This window comes from Nanorana parkeri, unplaced genomic scaffold (assembly GCF_000935625.1).
Source record: "Nanorana parkeri isolate BGI_ZX_2015 unplaced genomic scaffold, ASM93562v1 scaffold1596, whole genome shotgun sequence".
NCBI lineage: Eukaryota > Metazoa > Chordata > Amphibia > Anura > Dicroglossidae > Nanorana > Nanorana parkeri.
In genome coordinates, this window is record NW_017307864.1 from 203,890 (window position 1) to 215,734 (window position 11,845).

Genomic DNA, 11,845 nt, shown 5'->3' on the forward strand with positions numbered 1-11,845 from the left:
ATTGTTTATTAATAAAGGGTTTTCTTTTTTGGATTATATTTATGATTGTGACCTACAGTCATGTGTATCAGTGTACCCGGGTTTATGTGTTCCTTCCTATAACAGGAAGTACCTGAACAAGCTCCCTCGTGGCAATATCACTGGGGATTACTTGCAGATGTTAAATGATTTTTAAATTACTTTACCATGTTAAACATTTTAGTAATGGGGTAGATCTTCTTTAAAAACCCTCCAACCTCCTTCTTTACAGTTTGAAGTGCATGTAAACCCTCACAATGAACTTATCTTATTCGCTAATTTTGGTCTGGCACATACAATTGAAATCATTTTGTTATATCTGTTTCATAAGTGGAGAAAAACCTGTTAATCTTTTCAGAAATTCAGAGCTGCCCTGTGCACTCTGCCTGTGTTATCTCAAAGAGACTATTTAGTCCGCCCTGTTCTTATCTTGGACTACAAGCCAATTGGTACCTGTGCTGTGGACAGTGGTGTATTTTGTTTTTTTGCTGTCCTAAACTCGGGCACCCCCCCAATCTAAATTTGTCCCGCTGCTTTCTGTTTAAGACATTTTGCGTTACCTGTCAGTGGCGGTATCCAGCGCACAAGCTGTATTCAGCTTGTGCTACTAGCAATGCAGAATAGCACCAGCTATAGAGGACTACAAATCCCAGCAGTATATTATACAGCAATGCAGAAAAATATGAAGCTATATATTCTGTGTTGCTCTGGGGTGGCTGCCTTATGTCTCCAGGGTCTCAGGTGGCTGTGTGGGGCTCTGAGGTGGCTCTGCATGGTTTCAGATGGGCTGTGCATGATCTCAGATGGGCTGTGCAATCTCTCAGATAGTCTGTGGAGGCACTCAGATGGGCTGTGTGGGCTCTCAGGTGGGCTGTCTGGGCTCTCAGGCGGCTGTGCAGCATCTGTGCGATGTACTGCATAGTCTCAGATGGGCTGTGCATGATCTCAGATGGGCTGTGCAAGCTCTCAGATAGTCTGTGGAGGCACTCAGATGGGCTGTGTGGGCTCTCAGGTGGGCTGTCTGGGCTCTCAGGCGGCTGTGCAGCATCTGTGCGATGTACTGCATAGTCTCAGATGGGCTGTGCATGGTCTCAGATGACCTGTGGGGGCTCTTAGGTGGACTGTGTGGTATTTTGCCTTGGCCATTCATTTAAAATTGTATTAATAGAAAAGGTGGGTGATATAAACCACACCTACTGTATATTTTGGTCATGCCCACACATCTTCACAATGAGCAAATGTTGACAAGGACAGGACAGTGTTATCAGCCATTCTTCACCAGGTTTAATAGAAGTTCCTTGAGCTTTGGTTGATTAGCCTTCCATCTAATAGTGCATGTAAAGCTCCAGATCCAGTGGTACTTGACAGAGCCAGTGGCATGAAACCAATGATCTTTTTAGGTGTCAGTAAGGGTGGCATTTTGACCACCACTGTAAGGGGGGAGACTTTCAATTGATCACGGCTGCAAAGGTAGGCATACATGGCTCAAGTCAGCCACAATTTGAGCTATGGGTGGCCCTGTTGGCTCAAGAAACTTAAAAAAACAACTGAAGGAACCAGGTGGAAAATTGCAGTCACTGTTCGGGTATTCAGACAGCCACGGATGCCAGCTGTCTGAATACAATAGCTGTGAGGTCAAGATTCCTTCATCCACGCTAAACAGCAAATCTATCAGATTTCTCTAGGGTCCCTTTCACGCTGATGTCATTCATTCCATCTCATCCTAGACTGATCCCTTTCTTAATCATATGTGACATCCGTTTTCATTCTGATTATTGCTCCATCTTGGGATGGAGCTAAAACCGACCCATATAATTACTACTGGTGGCAAGATGTAAATGGACGTGTGTCTGTGTATATCCACCCACAAAGCGAACCTGGACACAAACTGTTTGCTTTCGGTCCGACGAACCTTAACTGACCCAAAAATGGGCAGATATAGGTGAACGTAAGTCCACTTACATCCAAACGCCCATAGGGGTGTATTGCAGTGTCTCTCATCTATGAATGAGAGGAATCTATACATGTATTGCTAGTTTTAAGGGGGCATTCTTTCCACTGAGCTCCAATGAATTAGAGCTGAACTCCAGGAATGATTTTTCTATGGAACTTACATTAATTCAGCTTGGCTCAACGTAAGTGTCCATATCTGATCTCCGGAGAGCTGCTAGAGATCACTTTATTAGTCAGCGCTACATACAGGCAGAGCTGGCCTCCTTCAGCTGCAGGTCCAGTGCTTCCCCTCTGCACACTGAGCACAGGGAGTCACTTGCTAAGCACCAATGCCATTCAGAGAAAGCCTTGAATTTTTTTCAATATATAAAAGGCATTCTCTGATTGGACGAGGTGGAGAGGAGGGGTGGATAACGTCATGATCTCCACTTCATCCAATCAGAGAATGCCTTGTATGCAAAAATGAAAGACATCCTCTGAATGGCGGGGGTGTCTAGCAAGTGACGGCATGCGCTCAGTGTGCTTAGGGGATGCACAGGAGTAGCAGCCAGAGGGGACCAGCACTGGCTATATGTAGCGCTGACTAAGTGATTTTTACCATCCCTGGCGCCACTTCACAGATCAGATATGGAAACTTAAAGAAGAACTCCAGGCAAACAAAAAAACGTACCCTCGCAGTGAGAATACCCCTGCACTGTAAAGGTTAAGTGCTCATTTTGTGTAACTCAAATAAAGCTGTTTTACTTACATTATCCCAGCTCCCGCAGCAATCAGCATTCACCTCTCCCACTTCGCTCTGGCTATGGAATGTCCCTTGTCGTCCTCACGTCTAATGCAGGCCAATGGACCTGCATAAGACGTGAGGATGTCAGTGGTCTTCAGACCACTAGGGCCCATGGAGGAAGAAGCTACAGGGATTAGCAGCCTGGAGGAAGCTGGGATCAGGTGAGTAAATCTGCTTTATTCCAGCCCCTAGAACAAAGCAAGCACTTAACTCTTCCAGTTGGGGGGTAGCCCCACTGCAAGGGTGAGTAGTTTATTTGCCTGGAGTTCTTTAAGCTGGCCAGACACTGTGAGGGGAATTTATCAAAATTGGAGCAAACAAAATCTGGAGCAGCTGTGCATGGCAACCAATCAGCTTCTCTCTTTCATTTTCAAATCTTAACTGAACAAACTTAAGAGAGAATCTAATTGGTTGCCACTGGCAACTGCTCCAGATGCTTTCTGCTCTAGTTTGATAAATATTCCCCCCTGTGAGTCTTTTCAAGAAAGAGAAAAATCTCTGGATTCCCGAGCCCCAACCCCCAGTCTATTGTATTCTGACAGCCGGCACTTCCTGCTGTCAGATTACCTCAACAGTCATTTCAGCTGACTGGCTGCAGTCGAGAACTGGTGGATCTGCTCCTTCAATCAAAACTGAAAAATTGGCTTTGGCCAAACAGGTCCTGATGGGGTGCTGGTCAAATCTCGAAAGAGTCAGCAGGACTGGGCCAAAATTCAACAAGGGTATGGCTGGCTTTATAATGAGCTAAGCTAGACCAAAGCAAGTATCCATAAAAGATCATTTGTGGACTTCCACTCATTAGCATGGGTTCCCCCGAGACCTGAAAACTATTTCAAGGGTTTTAAAGCTAAAAAGGTTGGAAAAGGCTGATTTTGGCACTGCACACTGATGTCAGGTGGTGTGTCCAGTGCTGAGGTGCCTAAATATTGCTAAACTCATTTACACCTGAGTTACTGTTTGGTTGAGAACTTGTGGACCTGCTCCTTCAGCTAAATTCGATTGAGGGCCTGTTTACACCCGATGTGTTTGGGCTGCACTGGACTATGTCTGAACACAATTTGCCTTGTCGCCGGCACAGTTCACACCACTGCATTTTAGTGCTGTGCGCTTAAATAAAATACAGCATACAGAACTTTTTTTTTTTTAAAGGAGAACTATGGGGTTAAGTATTTTCCCCATAGTTCTCCTTAGGGTAACGGGAGGACACAAACTAGCGTCCTCCCGTCACCCTAAGCTCAGTATACCGCGAGCAGAAGCTCGCGGTATACTGAGACGCCGCAGCTGAAGCGGATCCCGACAATTATGCCGGGATCCGCCCAGCTGCGTGACTGACAGCTGGCTCTGCCTATCTAGAAGCAGAGCCAGCTGTACCCACCCCGTCCGTTCCGCCAGTCAGCGCTGGCGGAGCGGGGAATCCAGCCCCTCCCCTGTCACGGCAGAAAGCCGTGACAGGATGGAGAGGTGAGCGAACGCCGATATGTGTTCGCTCACTTCCCGATCTACAGAGCCGACCTGTGACAGTCTCATTGTCACAGGTCGGCTAGAACTATGAGGTGAGTGAAAAGCACTCACCTCATAGTTCTCCTTTAAAGTGAGATGGCATTGCACTGCGGTGTGCCTATAGAACTTAATGAAATGTCACTTGTGACATTTCATTTAAGTTCTAACAAAAAAAGAAAATGTGATGCATCTGGATTGAGTGCATCAGCACTGTCTGGGCATACGCACACCAGCAGCTGGGAGGTTGAGCGCAGCTCCTGGTGTGAACAAGCCTTAACAAATTGACTTTTGTTGAACTGGGGTCCCGATAGGGCCACACTGGTCAAATCGCAAATAAATCAGCAGGACTGGGCCTCAATTCAACCAGTGTATGGCAGGCCTTATATTGAGCCAAGCTGGACCAATGTAAAGGTGCCCATACACTGCTCGATTCTCGTACGAGAATCGGGCGAAATCCCGCGATCGTACAAGAATCGAGCAGTGTAAACTAAGACGTGCGACCGTTTCTACTGTACGGTCGCACGTCTTTTGTCGAGCCAACATGTTCGAAAACCCGCCGAGAATCGTACGATTCTTGGCGGGTTTCTAGCCTGCTCGCCCGATAGCTGCGGAACGGGCCGGTGTGCGCACGCGCACACTGCCCGTTCTGCATTGCCGGGCTATGACATTTAAGGATCATAGCCCCGCTCTGCATTGCGGGGCTATGACATTTAAGGATCATAGCCCCGCAAGTACGATCTGCCCGTCCAAGGTGGGCAGATTGTACGGGCTTTCAAGAAGCATACGACCATCGCAAGACAAAAGTCTAAGGTATTATGGAGACTTAAGGTGTATGGGCACCTTAAGTCTCCATAATACATAATTTGTGGAGTTCTGCTCATTAGCATGGGCTGCCTGAGACCTGAAAACTATGTTATGGGTTCCTCTGAAGTAAAAAAAAAGGTTGATGTTAGCACTCTACACTGATGACAGGCCCAGTCCTGAGGTGCCTACAGGCCCGGCGCTACCGCAAGGCAAGTCAGGCGGCCGCCTCAGGGCAAAAAACAGGGCATTTTGACAAGTACTTGTACTTGTCAAAATGCATGCCTAAATATTCCTAAACTTATTTCACACGATTCTTCCAGCTGATTGGCTGCAGTTACTGCTTGGCTGAGCATGTGCGAACCTGCTCCTTTGACAACATTTGATTGAAACATTTACTATTATGGAAAGGGGGTCCCAATGGGGCTGCAAACTGGTTAAACCTCAACTAAGTTAGCAGGAATGGGTGAAAATGTGACCAGTGTGTCTGTCTGCCTTCTGCATATTGAGCCGAACTGGACCAATGTAAGTCTTCATAAAAGATCATTTGTGCAGTTCTGCTCATTAGCTGGGGTTCCCCGAGACCTGAAAACTATTTCAAGGGTTCCTCTGAGGTAAAAAAAAAAAAAAAAAAGTGGAAAATCTCTGTGATAGCACCGGCCCTGGGTGCCTAAATATTCCTAAACTTATTTCACACGATTCTTCCAGCTGATTGGCTGCAGTTACTGCTTGGCTGAGCATGTGCGAACCTGCTCCTTTGACAACATTTGATTGAAACATTTACTATTATGGAAAGGGGGTCCCAATGGGGCTGCAAACTGGTTAAACCTCAACTAAGTTAGCAGGAATGGGTGAAAATGTGACCAGTGTGTCTGTCTGCCTTCTGCATATTGAGCCGAACTGGACCAATGTAAGTCTTCATAAAAGATCATTTGTGCAGTTCTGCTCATTAGCTGGGGTTCCCCGAGACCTGAAAACTATTTCAAGGGTTCCTCTGAGGTAAAAAAAAAAAAAAAAAGTGGAAAATCCCGGTGCTGGCACTCCACACTAATGAGAGGTGGTGTGCCCAGTCCTGAGGCGCCTAATTATTCCTACATTTATTGCCACACGATTCCTCTCGGTGCCCAGACACAAGGCCTGTGTCCCGTCTACTCCTCCAGCTCCCAGTCCCGTATCCACAGCGGGCTAGCTCCCAGGATACACGGAAGTCAGAGCTGCTACTTGGCCACCCCTGCCGCCGCCGCTCGTTGCTCTGATACATGTTGGACTGGTTAGGCCGCTGCAACAATGTGACATTTAAGGATCATAGCCCCGCCCGGTGGTGCAGGGGAAGAAGAAAAAGTCCGGGCTGTCTCAGCTGATAGGCGCATTTGGAGGGTGTCCCTTTTCACAAGAGTTTTGCGGACTCTGGAAAGTGCCTGGAATTCAGACGCGATGTTATTATTATAGAAATAATTTCTGCCAGTTGTAGCCGTTACCGATCGCTGTGTGTGCTTCAGTCCCTGGGGTGAAGAGAGCCTGTGGAGGACAGTGAGAGCCCGGCCTGCCTGTGACTGAAGTTTGGAGGATGAGAGCAGTTCTCTAATTGGTAAGTTAACTTTCAGTTTGACAAGTTCAGGAGCTCAGTGGGAATTCGAAGTAAGAACATGGAGAGTCGGGATAGCTGTGTGGAAGTGAAGGGAGCTGAACCGACGTGTATAGACGTGTCTGTGTTTATGTACAGACCATCGAGAAATAAGAACGACGTTCTCTGTACAAGTGTCTGTGAGTGTGATCTCATCATACAAACGCCTGTACACTGCTAGAAGAGCAGCTGGGGTAGCCCTACCTTGTTTACAGTGGGAAAGCATGCCAGTATGGGCACAGGAGGGCTCTGGGCTGAAATCATTGCCATGCCTCCTGTGCCCACAGATCCATACTCTTTGTAATAGACTGTAAGCTCTTCTGTCACATGTACCCGTCAGTCATACCCTAATATCATGTAACCTATTCTGACTTCTATACTCCTCAGTTCATCCCAAGTGGATTGTAAGCTCTTCTGTCACATGTACCCGTCAGTCATACTCTGATATCATGTAAGCTATTCTGACTTCTATACTCCTCAGTTCATCCCAAGTGGATTGTAAGCTCTTCTGTCACATGTATCCGTCAGTCATGCCCTGATATCATGTAAGCGTGTCTGTCTTCTATACCCCACAGTTCATCCCAAGTGGATTGTAAGCTCTTCTGTCACATGTATCCGTCAGTCATACCCTGATATCATGTAACCTATTCTGACTTCTATACTCCTCAGTTCATCCCAAGTGGATTGTAAGCTCTTCTGTCACATGTATCCGTCAGTCATAGCCTGATATCATGTAAGTGTGTCTGTCTTCAATACCCCACAGTTCAGCACATGTGGATTGTAAGCTCTTCTGTCACATGTATCCGTCAGTCATAGCCTGATATCATGTAAGTGTGTCTGTCTTCAATACCCCACAGTTCAGCACATGTGGATTGTAAGCTCTTCTGTCACATGTATCCGTCAGTCATAGCCTGATATCATGTAAGTGTGTCTGTCTTCAATACCCCACAGTTCAGCACATGTGGATTGTAAGCTCTTCTGTCACATGTATCCGTCAGTCATAGCCTGATATCATGTAAGTGTGTCTGTCTTCAATACCCCACAGTTCAGCACATGTGGATTGTAAGCTCTTCTGTCACATGTATCCCTCTATCCTACCCCAATATGATGTAAGCTGTTCAGTCTTGTGCGTTCTGTATTACTCCTTTATACCCTCAGATTGCTCTTCTACCTGCTACCCAAAAGATAGTAACCATCCCATCTCTGCTAACCATTGAGGGCTCATATACACTGTTGCACTCCATTCTTGTGCACTTGTTAAAGTGCGTTATGTTAGGGTAGTCCATTTAATTGAACACGTTGCCCGCAGCACCAAAATGCACCAAAAAAAGGTTCATGTAGCATTTCTGGCACACAGAACTCCACACAGGTATAAGACACAAATGTATGCAGCTCTTTATTCATGAATACACCATTAAGGGCCCATTTACACTTCTGTTCTGTGCTGCACCGAGTTAGAAAACTGCTGCCTGTCGATTTTTGCATGCCGTAATGCATTGCACCAGAATGGAAAAGTGAGAATGGGACCTTAATGTATTTATTTGAATGCACGCAGTGTAAGTACTTAAATTCGGCTTGGTATTAGCCTCACACAATCCATGTACAGCAGAGCTCAGACGGGGAGAGGGAGAAGCAGCGCAAGGATCCAGTCAGTTGTGCTGCTCATGTGCTAACAAGGACAATGCTGATAGAAAAATAGAGTAACAGAGAGGTGAGCCTGATAGTTTGCTGCTTCTCCATCCTGTCCAATCACAGGCTGGAGAGGGACAAGACCTGTAAATGTTACCTGACTGCAGCAGAGAAAATCAGGTCATGTTCCCTGTCAGACAGGGCTGTGCTGTGCAAGGAAAATCTCAGAACTGGACAGAGTGAAACCCAAATCCTTTGGCAGGTAAAACGGCTATAATGTATGGATTTCATTCGAGGTTTCTGCTGATTGCCTAAATGTTTCCAGAGGAGATAAGACAACATTACTCGGCTCAAAAGAGATTTCATCTGTGCTGGAGAAACGTTTTCCTTCCTGTAAAACAAGTCCAATTGTTCTAAAAGATGATTTACAAACATTTAAACGTGTAGATGGTTTTCTGGGTCTCCTCAACGGAATCAGAATAAAGTGGTACCTCGGTTCGCGAACAGGAAGTTCGGCTAAATCTTGCTTCCATTCGCGAAACTCCGCATTGGGTGACGAACACAACAGCAGCCATCTTCCTTGCTCTGACACTGGTCGTGGCTTCCTCTAGTCGAGATCACGGTCTGATCACAGTTTGATTTGGTTCACGACCAAATCGGTTTGCGACCAGAATCATGGAACGAATTAAGTGCGTGAACCGAGGTACCACTGTACTACACAGGAGGCCACCAAACCCACTCATGGGTAACTTACAGTGTATGTCAAGCCCAAAGTTTTGTTTTGTTTTGAATAGAGTGCAGGGGGGTGAATCCCTATTAGATTTTTTGTGTCTCACCGGGGAGATTTACCGTCACTTCATTGTCTGGAAGTGTAACAGGAAATGAGAAGACATTTCCACAGTCAGGGGAATTCCAAACTTATAGAATTGTCACAGGCACAAGTCCCCACTGAGTCATTTACCATCACCTATGGTAACAACTCCATCAGAGAGGGAGAGTCTCCCCAGTGGGGACACAGATAGCATCAAAAACGTGACCACTCAATGCAAAACGAAAAAATGATTTGCCGTACATAGAATTGAAATGATTGGTGCGCTTTCATGCTTTGAGATATATTGTAGTTCTGAATAAATCCTTGTATCTCACAAGCGTGCCCTTTAGATCAAGCCTGTAAACACACTGAGTGAGCTTGGTTGCAGACAAATGTACCCTTTTACTGTCATAGTCTGCCCAAGGCTGTGCAGTGTTTGCATCCTTTTATACCTAGTACTCTGCATTTGGCAATTCACTGTGATTGTACCAGTGGCGGAGCTAAGGAACAAAGGGCCCTGGTGTAAGATTTTTTTTTGGGCCCCCCCCAAAAAAACCCCACAAACACAGCGCTCTCCTCCCGCAGTGCTCGGCCGGCTGTCACTTTCTCTCCTCCCCGCTGGGACACAGAGCAGCGCCCAGCGGGGAGGAAAGGAAGCACGGATGCGATGCTGTATCAGCAGAAAAATTGTACTTTTAGCATTTAGCCAAAAGTGCCATTTCCGGCCGATATCTTTTGGCGGCTGATATATTTACAGCAATGCAGAATGGCACAGGCTATAGAGGACTACACATCCCAGCAACTACTTTATATAACAATAGCATTTCTGTATAAAGTACTGCTGAGATTTGTAGTCCTCTATAGAGGGTGCCATTCTGCAACAGTACTTTATACATCATTAGGCTACAAATAATTATTATTTTAATGAATTATTTACCCTTACCTAGTAGTTCCGCCACTGGATTGTACATGTGCTGTGCTTGGCCATAGAGATTAAGCCTTTTATAATCAGAAGTCATTAAAGCTGACTATAGACTAGTAGATTTTTTTCGTGCAGCTTAGATGGATGAATCTCCCACTGTGGCTGTTGTATTCTGACAGTTGTAAAAAATACCCAAATGGTGACTGCTGACTGGCTGCAGTCACTGTTTGGCTGAGAATTCTGACCGACTCAGGACTCAGGCTGACAGCACCACCAATGCAGGGAATTTCATCTGGTTCCTGATGACATTTGCTGTATGTATGGTCAGCTTAAAGCCTAGATGCCAAGACCAAATTTAGCAGCGTCAGTATGCATTGGTTAACCTGACAATAACCGTGTGACTAATTTGCCATTGTTTTTACAGCGGAACTAGACCACTAATATGACTGTCTCCAAAAACAGTTACTTTCAGGGAATGCCTCTGGTAATAACTGTTGTGGTTGCCATGTATTTTCAAGCCCTCAAATGGCTGGTGTTATAGCTGATCACATGTGCAGCACCATGGCAACTGTAATCCAAATAGAAGCTAAGATAGCACCTTCCTTGTCTATGGATAGGATGGTGCAGGTCCACTTTAAGGTCACATAAACCTGCGATTGCACACAGTGTTTGCTGCGCGGCCCCATTGATTACATCCACACAGCAATCGTTTCAAAAAGGTACATGTATTTCAGCCGCAATCGTGTGAGATTGCACGGACGGAATTGTGGCGGGAAACCACGTGTGAACCTGACCTTAATAAATACCCTCCTTGTGTTTTTAGACTATGTTCATACCATGTCTGGACCAGATCTGGAGCAGAGATGCAAATGCAGTGCGTTTTTGCCGCAATTTTACTGCAATTTTGCTGCGTTGCAGGGTGGTTTTTTTTTTAACCTTAAAATGGGCTTTCAGGTGCAGTCCAGTGCATTTGCATGCGTTTCCATGCGTTGCAGTGCATTCCAGACCAGAGAAAATGAGTGAAGCTGTTAGGGCTGCAGCTAACGATTATTTTCATAATCGATTAGTTGGCCGATTATTACGTGCGATTAATCGGTTAATCGGATAAAAATAAAAAAAAGGCTCCAGTGATGGACTATTAGTTTCTATTGCGATTGTAGTCCATCACAGGAGCAAGCTTGGCATGAGCTGTATTGTTTTTTTGTCTGGACCAAAACGGACTGCACTTGTGTGAACAGAGCCCAGAAATACCATAGGGATACATTGGGATGCTTTTTTGGTCCGGGAACAAACTGTTTGGTCTGGACATGATCCGGACATAGGTGTACGTTTAATAAACTGTGAAAGAGTGTGATAAGCAGTGAGAAGGCTTTTCTCACCTTAGCAAAGTGAAAAGTCTAGAAAATGCTGTTTAATAACCCGTGATAAGTCAGGTAGGAACTGAAATATCTCACCTCTTCTCATCCTGGTGATAAGTACACAGAAAGTAATGGGAATGTACCTGTTTAATAAAGGGAGAAAAGTAGAGAACAGCTTTATCACTGGATAAGTATTGTGCAAAGTACCCTTGATTTAGCACCCTGTCAGACCTGGTGATAAAGGCCTTTTTCTCGAGAAGCACTTAGCAAAGATACAGGAACTTGTCATGAACCTAGTTTCTCTAGGAACCTTCAGGAACAGTTAAAATAAAGCACAGATGCTCCTCTTCTGGATTTTTGACATTTTGGGACATTTATGCCAGTAGCAATGGTTGGCTGCCCAGGTAGGCTGAATGCTGATTGAAGCCCGTGACACACTGCAGGC

General features: G+C 45.6%; 1 protein-coding gene across 1 annotated transcript in view; it reads left to right on the forward strand.

Annotated features, from left to right (window-relative positions):
* The first annotated feature begins 6,591 nt into the window (after positions 1 to 6,591).
* Positions 6,592 to 11,845, forward strand: part of RHBDF1 (rhomboid 5 homolog 1) — a 119,469-nt gene continuing 114,215 nt past the window's right edge. Inside the window, exon 1 of the mRNA XM_018570775.1 lies at positions 6,592 to 6,644. The gene's annotated coding sequence lies outside the window, so the exon portion shown is untranslated. The remainder of the gene's footprint in view (positions 6,645 to 11,845) is intronic.